The following is a 9,905-nucleotide window of genomic DNA, read 5'->3' on the forward strand; positions in this document are numbered from 1 at the left end:
CTGGTTGACATTATATATATATATATATATATATATATATATATATATATATATATATATATATATATATATATATATATATATATATAATGTTTCAGCAACATTACAAGAAAACATGAAGGATCCAGTACATAACACTGTACACAACATACACAACAGATTTCTTGTCGTAGATGTGACAGCAAGAAAAAAACATGAACACAAATGCAAAGCTCAGTCATCGTGGCGAACAACACACAGTAAAAGAGCACTGTTTTGCAAACGCTACATACGGCTTTAAGAGAGAAGTCACTGGTAGCGAATTTCTTTCTCGATAACCATTGTTTTGACCGTGTGTGCGAAACCGTCTTAGTTCCGTGACCAGTCTTGCCGTGAGGCCGTCCAGGCTCGACGCCGTGCCCTGCTTTGTGCGAGAGTGCGCTCTGTCTATATCGCCGTAAGTGAAGGGCACGTCGTCGGGTCCGCCCAGCGCGGGGTCCTGCACCAAAGACCTGGTGTGTGCGTGGTGTGGAAGATCATTTAACCTGTCGTCGGGGGAAACGTGTCCTGCCAGCAGCGTGTTGGCGGTGTCAAGTATGGGTGGTGCACGCAACCATCCGAGCGCAATTTTGAATGGACGACTGAAATACTCCGCTATTCGCGGACTAATGACTTTCTATGTGTTGTGCTTCGGCGATCTGTTGTCTGAAGATACGGAGTGCAGTTAGTAAATGTGTCCGTAATGTTGTATGATTAGGGTGTCTTTTGAGCGTTGGTATCGCCTGCTGAGTGCGCGCACGTACTATATGGTAGTTCTTGTGTCCATCAGGGTGCAGAAAAGTGTGTTCTTTTTGGTGCGGGCCTGAAGGAGGAGTGTTGTTTGCGTGATTTGTCGAGTATATACTGGAATGTGTTAATGATGATGTCGATTGAATCCGCCGAAGCCGGATGAACGCCGGCCACCGCATCAAAGAATGGATCGCGAGACAAGTCGTGTAATAGTCGTGAAGTGCCTGTGTGGGATTAGTCTTCGCTGTTTCGTTGTGGATCGTGATCCGAAGTTGTCCCCAGGCCGTATGCTTTGTTAAAATCGCCCCCCAGCACGACAGGCATGCCCTCTGTGAAGATGAGTGCTTGTCTAATGTCGTCAAATGTTTGGGTCATGGGAGTGTGTGGTGTGCGTACGCGGATAATTAGTAAGCAAGATATAGTGGTCATTGAACAACAGATGACATAATGCTGTCGGGCAAGGATCGCTGTTCGGGGACGCGACGAGGCGGCGAACACGGTCCACTGAGGCGGAATTACTGGTATGATGTTTTCGTGTGTCTAGGGGCCTGAAATCAGAGCGAAATGAAAATCTCCCTGCCTCAATCTTTCTGCTAGTACCGGAATTGCATTCCTGTAGAGGTCGAGGTTTGTCTGAATGAAGGAAAATGTCAAAATAGGCATTGTAGTTGTTTTCTGTGAGGGATGAAAGTATACAAGGTTCGGGCAGGAATGACCCGTGCATAGAAAACGTGTAGTGTGAACAAAAATGATAATCCGCCGCGGTGGCTCAGTGGTGACGGCGCTCGGCTGCTGACCCGAATGACCCCATAACGAAGTTGTGGAGAGGAAGAAGTGGTAAACGTCAAACTGTAGAGATGTGTCGGAGGGAGTTGGGTAATGTAGGGAAGTTTGTTTGTTATTGCATGCCCTAGCCTGACGAGGCCCTCTCTCCGCATGCAGTTTCAGCAAAATTACAAGAAAACTTTAAGAAAACACAAATGCAAAGCTCAGTCATCGTGGCGAACTACATATGAAAAGGAGGAAAAAAAGAAAAAGGCGACATCCAACACGCATTAAAAGAGCACTGTTTTGCAAACGCTACATACGGCTACATACTGGTAGCGAATTTCTTTCTCGATAACCATTGTTTTGACCGTTTTTTCTTAATCGATTTCTTTAGGTCGACATCATCTGAAAGTTTATTTGAAAACACCGGAATTTGGTAATTTAAATGCTGTTTGCCGTAATTCGTGCGTGTTCGAGGCTTTCAGCGCTCTTGCCTTCGAAGGGCGAGCGTGTGTGTTTCAGCGGGACTGCTAAATGCGTGTAGTTGTAAATCAATGTGGGTGACTAGTTTTCATGGAACCATCTGAGTGCCCCTTTCGGTAATATGAATATCATTTTTTATTGGCTTGTTAATTGGAGCGAATAAATAACGTGCGAGACCCTACAGCATAAATAATTTGGTTTTATTAGTATTCAACTGTAACCCTGTTGGCAAACAATCTCCTGAAGTTCCGTAAGGGTACGTGCAGTGAAGAAAATATTCGTGTCATCGGCGTACATTTAGTTTAGGAGAGTTAATAGCGGTCCAAGAATAGAGCCTCCAGGAAAGTATTTGAAGGCGTCATAACTTCAAGACCGGTTAGTGTGCCTGTGGGTGTGACTGTGTTAGTACGGTACATTGTTCTTTCTTCCCAGTTAGATTTTTTACTTGATTCCCATATTTTCTTGCGATCCTTCATATTTTGGCAAAACCCTGTTCATATTATCTACCTTAGCCAGTGTTTGAAAGTTATGAGAGCATCTTCTTCTTGCGCTTTTAAAAACATATGAAACAAACGGTTCTTTTTTGTTTTTTTTTTTCATAAGGAGTTAGGGCTTCCGTACTCTTTTACATCGTGGCCTACTCAGTTCCGTTGGAAACGCTTGACTGTAGCATGCGATTATTGCAACATATAACCTCTAAATCTTTTTTCGACAGGAGATCAACATCTTCGCTTAAATCGATCAATGAATGGATATTGTATGAGAGGCTCTACTTTCCATACAGCGTCTTCAATGTTGATACAAATTCTGGCGACAAATGGACCAATGAATGAAATCGACCAATGAATGGATATATGAGAGGCTCTGCTTCCCATAGAAGCGTTACTACATGCAGCACAAAATTTCATGGAGGACAGCAGTTGCGAGCGCTTCCGCATCAATACCGCGCTGCACAACCAAACGGCCAGAGAAGGAAAGTCCTTCCAGAGCAGCTTAAACCTTGAATCATGTAGCACGCGGAGATTCAAGTCGTCTTTTGATGTGGGCTGTACTTTTTCGCCTCATTAATGTGGACGCACTATGACTTGAAAGTGGCTCTGCCACTGCAGCACACCACCATTGCCAATTCCTTGAACTGCTTTAAATGAACTACAAAAGAAAAAAAAACTCATATAATGGAATGTGAAAGGTTGTACAACTCTGTACTATAACGTGCGAGACCCTACAGCATAAATAACCTTGCCTGAAAGCTCGCCCCTGCCATTACAATCTGAAGACGTAAAGGTTTGGTTTGGTTTATTGGGGCTTAACGTCCCGAAGCAACTCAGGCTATGAGGGACGCCGTAGTGAAGGGCTCCGGAAATTTCGACCACCTGGGGTTCTTTAATGTGCACTGACATCGCACAGCACACGGGCCTCTAGAATTTCGCCTTCATCGAAATTCGGAAAGGCGTTTTTAATGGCCCCATGTGCAAATTTAATGTCACTCAAATTGACTGCTAACACCATTAGATTCGACCCATATGCCAACTCCACACCAAGTCAACCGCAAAACCAAGCACTGCACAAGTGGTAGTAGCGGTTTATTCAAGCTAAAAACAAAATCAAAATTGAAGGAAAGGTAAGGTGCTGGCTGGCCAGCGCCGATTTCAAAGGGGCACTCAGTATCGACAGACTACGGGCATTCTGACGATAAAGATAGCAACATCAAAAAATTAAACACAGGTGTCTCCGTCGCGAGTAGATTTCAAAAGCATGTCGTGCTGTCCCGTCGGTTTCTTGTGTCGCTGTCCTTGTGTTTCCACGCTATGATCGGCACCAAATTTTATGCACCGATCCCAGGGGCTTATGCTACACCACATTGCCGCCGTTAATTTCAAAATGGCGGCAACCAATTCTGGCTAGATATAAGTTCCTATAAATCTTTTTTCGTCAGGCCAATGAAAATGTAATGAATTGTATATCTTACAAAGCCAATCAAAATGTATTTTACATAATAACTATTCTGGTGACATATCTATATTATGCATTGAATGAATTGTTAATGCAACACAATATTGTAGGAGAGGCTCTGCTTTCCATACAGTGTCTTTAATGTCGATGCAAAGCCAATCATAATGCATTTTACATAATAACAATTCTGGCGACATATCTATGCAATGCATGAAAGAATTGTTATTATCTTCGCTTAAATGGACCAATAGATGGATATTGTATGAGGCTCTGCTTTACATACAGTGTCATTTATGCACTAAATGAATTGTTGTTGCAACATGCAAAGATGAACATCTTCGCTATATTGTAGGAGAGGCTCTGCTGTTAGATACAAAGCCTTCATAATGTATTTTTACGTAATAACAATTCTTTTTCCGACAGGAGATGAACATCTTCGCTATATTGCAGGAGACGCTCTGCTTTCCATACGTATTTAATGTTGATAATCTATGCGACAGGACATCTTCGATTGCAACATGCAAAATGAGTAAATTACTGTAAACCTTTTTTCGACAGGAGCCAATCAAAATGTATTTTACGTAATAACAATTCTGGCGACATATTTATGCATTGAGTGAATTGTTATTGCAACATGCAAAATGAGTAAATTACTGTATACCTTTTTTCGACAGGAGATGAACATCTTCGCTATATTGTAGGAGAGACTCTGCCTTTGTATCAACATGTAATAACAATTCTAGCGACATATCTATGCATTGAATGAATTGTTATTGCAACATTTTTTCGACAGGAACAATTCTGGCGACATATCTATGCATTGAATAAATTGTTATTGCAACATGCAAAATGAGTAAATTACTGTAAACCTTTTTTCGACAGCAGCCAATCAACATGTATTTTACGTAATAACAATTCTGGCGACATATTTATGCATTGAGTGAATTGTTATTGCAACATGCAAAATGAGTAAATTACTGCAAACCTTTTTTCGACAGGAGATGAACATCTTGGCTATATTGTAGGAGACACAACTCTGCTTTCCATACAGTCTCTTTAATGTTGATACAAAGCCAATCATAATTTATTTTACGTAATAACAATTCTGGCGACATATCTATGCGACAGAACATCTTCGATATATTTATTGTAGGAGATTCGCTTATTTATTATGCATTGAGTGAATGGTTATTGCAACATGCAAAATGAGTAAATAAATCACTGTAAACCTTTTTTCGACAGGAACAATTCTGGCGACATATCTATGCATTGAATGAATTGTTATTGCAACATGCAAAATGAGTAAATTACTGTAAACCTTTTTTCGACAAGAGCCAATCAAAATGTATTAATAACAATTCTGGCGACATATTTATGCATTGAGTGAATTTGTAAACCTTTTTTCGACAGGAGATGAACATCTTCGCTATATTGTAGGAGAGACTGCTTTCCATACAGTGTCTTTAATGTTGATACAAAGCCAATCATAATGTATTTTACGTAATAACAATTCTGGCGACATATCTATGTAATTGAATGAATTGTTATTGCAACATGCAAAATGAGTAAATTACTGTAAACCTTTTTTCGAAAGGAGCCAATCAAAATGTATTTTACGTAATAACAATTCTGGCGACATATTTATGCATTGAGTGAACTGTTATTGCAACATGCAAAATGAGTAAATTACTTGTAAACCTTTTTTCGACAGGAGATGAACATCTTCGCTATATTGTAGGAGAGACTCTGCTTTCCATACAGTGTCTATCTATGCATGGAATGAATTCTTATTGCAACATGCAAAATGAGTAAATTACTGCAAAACCTTTTTTCGACAGGAGCCAATCAAAATGTATTTTACGTATAACAAATCACTGTAAACCTTTTTTCCACAGGAGATGAACATCTTCGCTATATTGTAGGGGATGCTCTGTTTTGTAAACCTTTTTTCGACAGGAGTCAATCAAAATGTATTTATTTTACGTAATAACAATTCTGGCGACATATTTATGCATTGAGTGAATTGTTATTGCAACATGCAAAATGAGTAAATCACTGTAAACAACATTTCTGGTGACATATCTATGCATTGAGTGAATTGTTATTGCAACATGCGAAATGAGTAAGTTACTGTAAACCTTTTTTCGACAGGAGTCAATGAAAATGTATTTTACGTAATAACAATTCTGGCGTCATATTTATGCATTGAGTGAATTGTTATTGCAACATGCAAAATGAGTAAATTACTGTAAACCTTTTTTCCACAGGAGATGAACATCTTCGCTATATTGTAGCAGAGGGTAATAACAATTCTGGCGACATATTTATGCATTGAATGAATTGTTATTGCAACTTTCAAAATGAGTAAATCACTGTAAACAACATTTCTGGTGACATATCTCGGCATTGAGTGAATTGTTATTGCAACATGCGAAATGAGTAAGTTACTGTAAACCTTTTTTCGACAGGAGTCAATCAAAATGTATTTGACGTAATAACAATTCTGGCGACATATTTATGCATTGAGTGAATTCTCATTACAACATGCAAAATGAGTAAATTAGTGCAAACCTTTTTTCGACAGGAGATTAACATCTTCGCTATATTGTAGGAGAGGCTCTGCTTTCCATACAGTCAGTGGCTTCAATGTTTATACAAAGTCAATTAAATTGTATTTTATGTAATAAACCATTCTGGCGATATATCTGTGCATTGACTGAATTGTTATTGCAACATGCAAAATGAGCAAACTACTGTAAACCTTTTTTCGACAGGAGACGAACATCTTCGCTATATTGTAGGAGAGGCTCTGCTTTCCATACAGTGTCTTTAATGTTGATTCAAAGCCAATCAATCATAATGTATTTTACGTAATAACAATTCTGGCGACATATCTATGCATTGAGTGAATAGTCAATCATAATGTATTTTACGTAATAACAATTCTGGCGACATATCTATGCATTGAATGAATTGTTATTGCAAAATGCAAAATGAGTAAATTACTGTAAACCTGTTTTCGACAGGAGATGAACATTTCGCTATATTGTAGGAGAGAGAGGCTGTGCTTTCCATACAGTGGCTTCAATGTTTTTTTAGAAAGTCAATCAAAATGTATGAATTGTTATTGCAACATGCAAAATAAGCAAATTCCTGTAAACCTTTTTTCGACAGGAGATGAACATCTTCGCTATATTGTGGAGAGCTCTGCTTTCCATACTGTGTCTTTAATGTTGATATAAGGCCAATCATACTGTATTTTACGTAATAACAACTCTGGCGAAACTTTTTTTCGACAGGATTTGAACATTTTCGCTATATTGTAGGAGAGGCTCTGCTTTCCATACGTTGTCTTCAATGTTTATACAAACCCAATAAAAATGTATTTTAGTATGGACCAATGGATGGATATTGTATAAGGCTCTGCTTTCCATACAGTGTCTTCAATGTTGTAATAACAATTCTGGCGACATATCTATGCATTGAATAAGTTGTTATTGCAACATGCAAAATGAGTAAATTACTGTAAATATTAATTCGACAAGAGATTCAAAATGAGTAAATTACTGTAAACCTTTTTTCAACAGGAGATGAACATCTTCGCTATATTGTAGGAGACGCTCTGCTTTCCATACAGTGTCTTTAATGTTGATAAAAAGCCAATCATAATGTATTTTACGTAATAACAATTCTGGCGAGATATCAATGCATTGAATGAATTGTTATTGCAACATGCAAAATGAGTAAATTACTGTAAACCTGTTTTCGACAGGTGATGAACATCTTCGCTATATTGTAGGAGAGAGAGGCTCTGCTTTCCATACAGTGGCTTCAATGTTTTTATACAAAGTCAATCAAAATGTATTTTATGTAATAACAATTCTGGCGACATATCTGTGCATTGACTGAATTGTTATTGCAACATGCAAAATGAGCAAATTACTGTAAACCTTTTTTCGACAGGAGATGAGCTTTTCGCTATATTGTGGAGAGGCTCTGCGACCATACTGTGTCTTTAATGTTGATACAAGGCCAATCATACTGTATTTTACGTAATAACAACTCTGGCGACATGTCTATGCATTGAGTGAATTGTTATTGCAACATGCAAAATGAGTAAATTACTGTAAATCTTTTTTCGACAGGAGATGAACATCTTCGCTTTATTGTAGGAGACGCTCTGCTTTCCATACAGTGTCTTTAATGTTGATAGAAAGCCAATCATTATGTATTTTACGTAATAACAATTCTGGCGAGATATCTGTGCATTGAATGAATTATTATTGCAACATGCAAAATGAGTAAATTACTGTAAACCTGTTTTCGACAGGTGATGAACATCTTCGCTATATTGTAGGAGAGGCTCTGCATTCCATACTGTGTCTTTAATGTTGATACAAGGCCAATCATACTGTATTTTACGTAATAACAACTCTGGCGAAACTCTTTTTCGACAGGATTTAAACATCTTCGCTATATTGTAGGAGAGGCTCTGCTTTCCATACGGTGTCTTCAATGTTTATACAAACCCAATAAAAATGTATTTAGTATGGACCAATGGATGGATATTGTATAAGGCTCTGCTTTCCATACAGTGTCTTCAATGTTGTAATAACAATTCTGGCGACATATCTATGCATCTTCGCTATATTGTAGGAGAGAAAGTCAATCAAAATGTATTTTATGTAATAACAATTCTGGCGACATATCTGTGCATTGACTGAATTGTTATTGCAACATGCAAAATGAGCAAATTACTGTAAACCTTTTTTCGACAGGAGATGAACATCTTCGCTATCCGAGGCGGCTTGTTGAATACCTCCCGGGTTAACTGCATGGCTGAGGAGTGATATTCCGTTCCATAAAACGGTACAAAGCCTTCCTATTGTTTGGGGCTGAAAAATAGGTATTCAAATTTTTATTGTAGTCATCCTTTGCGTTTGCTATTATTGTTCTCTCAAACGAGGCCGAGAAAAATTTGTAGTTGATGAAAGGCTCTTCCATGCTGCTTTCCTACGGCGGAAGGCTGTCTCACACGCAGCGTTCCACCATGGGGAAGGAACATCAACAGCTAAGAGCTTGCAGTCATAACCTTTTTATTAATTGATGCGCGGTGACACAGTTTTGAAGAAATCAGGGTCACGAAACCACCGCCCTTGCCAGTGCGCTAGCAAAAGATCGGTTATTCCATTGTAGAACGTTTGCACCAGCCTGATAGTCGAGAATAGAGGCTGAAACAGCCTCCTTTAGCATGGGACGGAGGACTTAGAGGGAGAGGTGGAAGCACGACGCTTCCTTGTAGGGCAGGTCATCCACATCAGTAGTACAGGCACTGCTGCTACGAGGAAGACTGAGACGGTATCGAGAGGTGGCACGGGAGTCGGTAGATGGGGGTTGACCAGCAGTGCAGCTGTCGGAAGAGTGTCCTTCACCACACACCCGGCATCTAGTCACCGACTCAGGGGCAAGCTTTCACCGGCAGGCTGGCGAACCAGGCTGCCGAGCCCCCACCTGGGGCGGTGAAAGCCATGCCTACAGCCAGCGCAAAGGCAACTAACTCACAAGTAATGGCAAAAATAAAGCGGAATGAGAAAGGGCCTGCACCTGCGGAGCATCAACAGGCATCAACCAATCAAAAATAAAAGAACGGGGCCCATTTGGCCAAAACTCGAATTGTAAGTGTGAAATAAAATGTGTACCTGAAAAGAGGTTAAAGAGGGAAAAGAAAGGAAACAGATCAAGAAGCGTTTTTTGTCTACAAGAAAGCCCACCAACCTCCTCTACCAACCTCCTCTACCTCAACCAGTGGTGGGCACCTCGCTGGGCCAGAGGGGCCCCCACCCACTGAGGTAATATTAATGAGCTGACTGTGGAGACAATGCCTAGAAGTAAGGCACAGTGGCGGGGATTGTGCAGCCACTGCCACTAGTGCG

The sequence above is a fragment of the Amblyomma mixtum genome, chromosome 1 (genome assembly GCF_055824585.1).
Source record: "Amblyomma mixtum isolate Tamu chromosome 1, ASM5582458v1, whole genome shotgun sequence".
Taxonomy (NCBI): Eukaryota; Metazoa; Arthropoda; class Arachnida; order Ixodida; family Ixodidae; genus Amblyomma; species Amblyomma mixtum.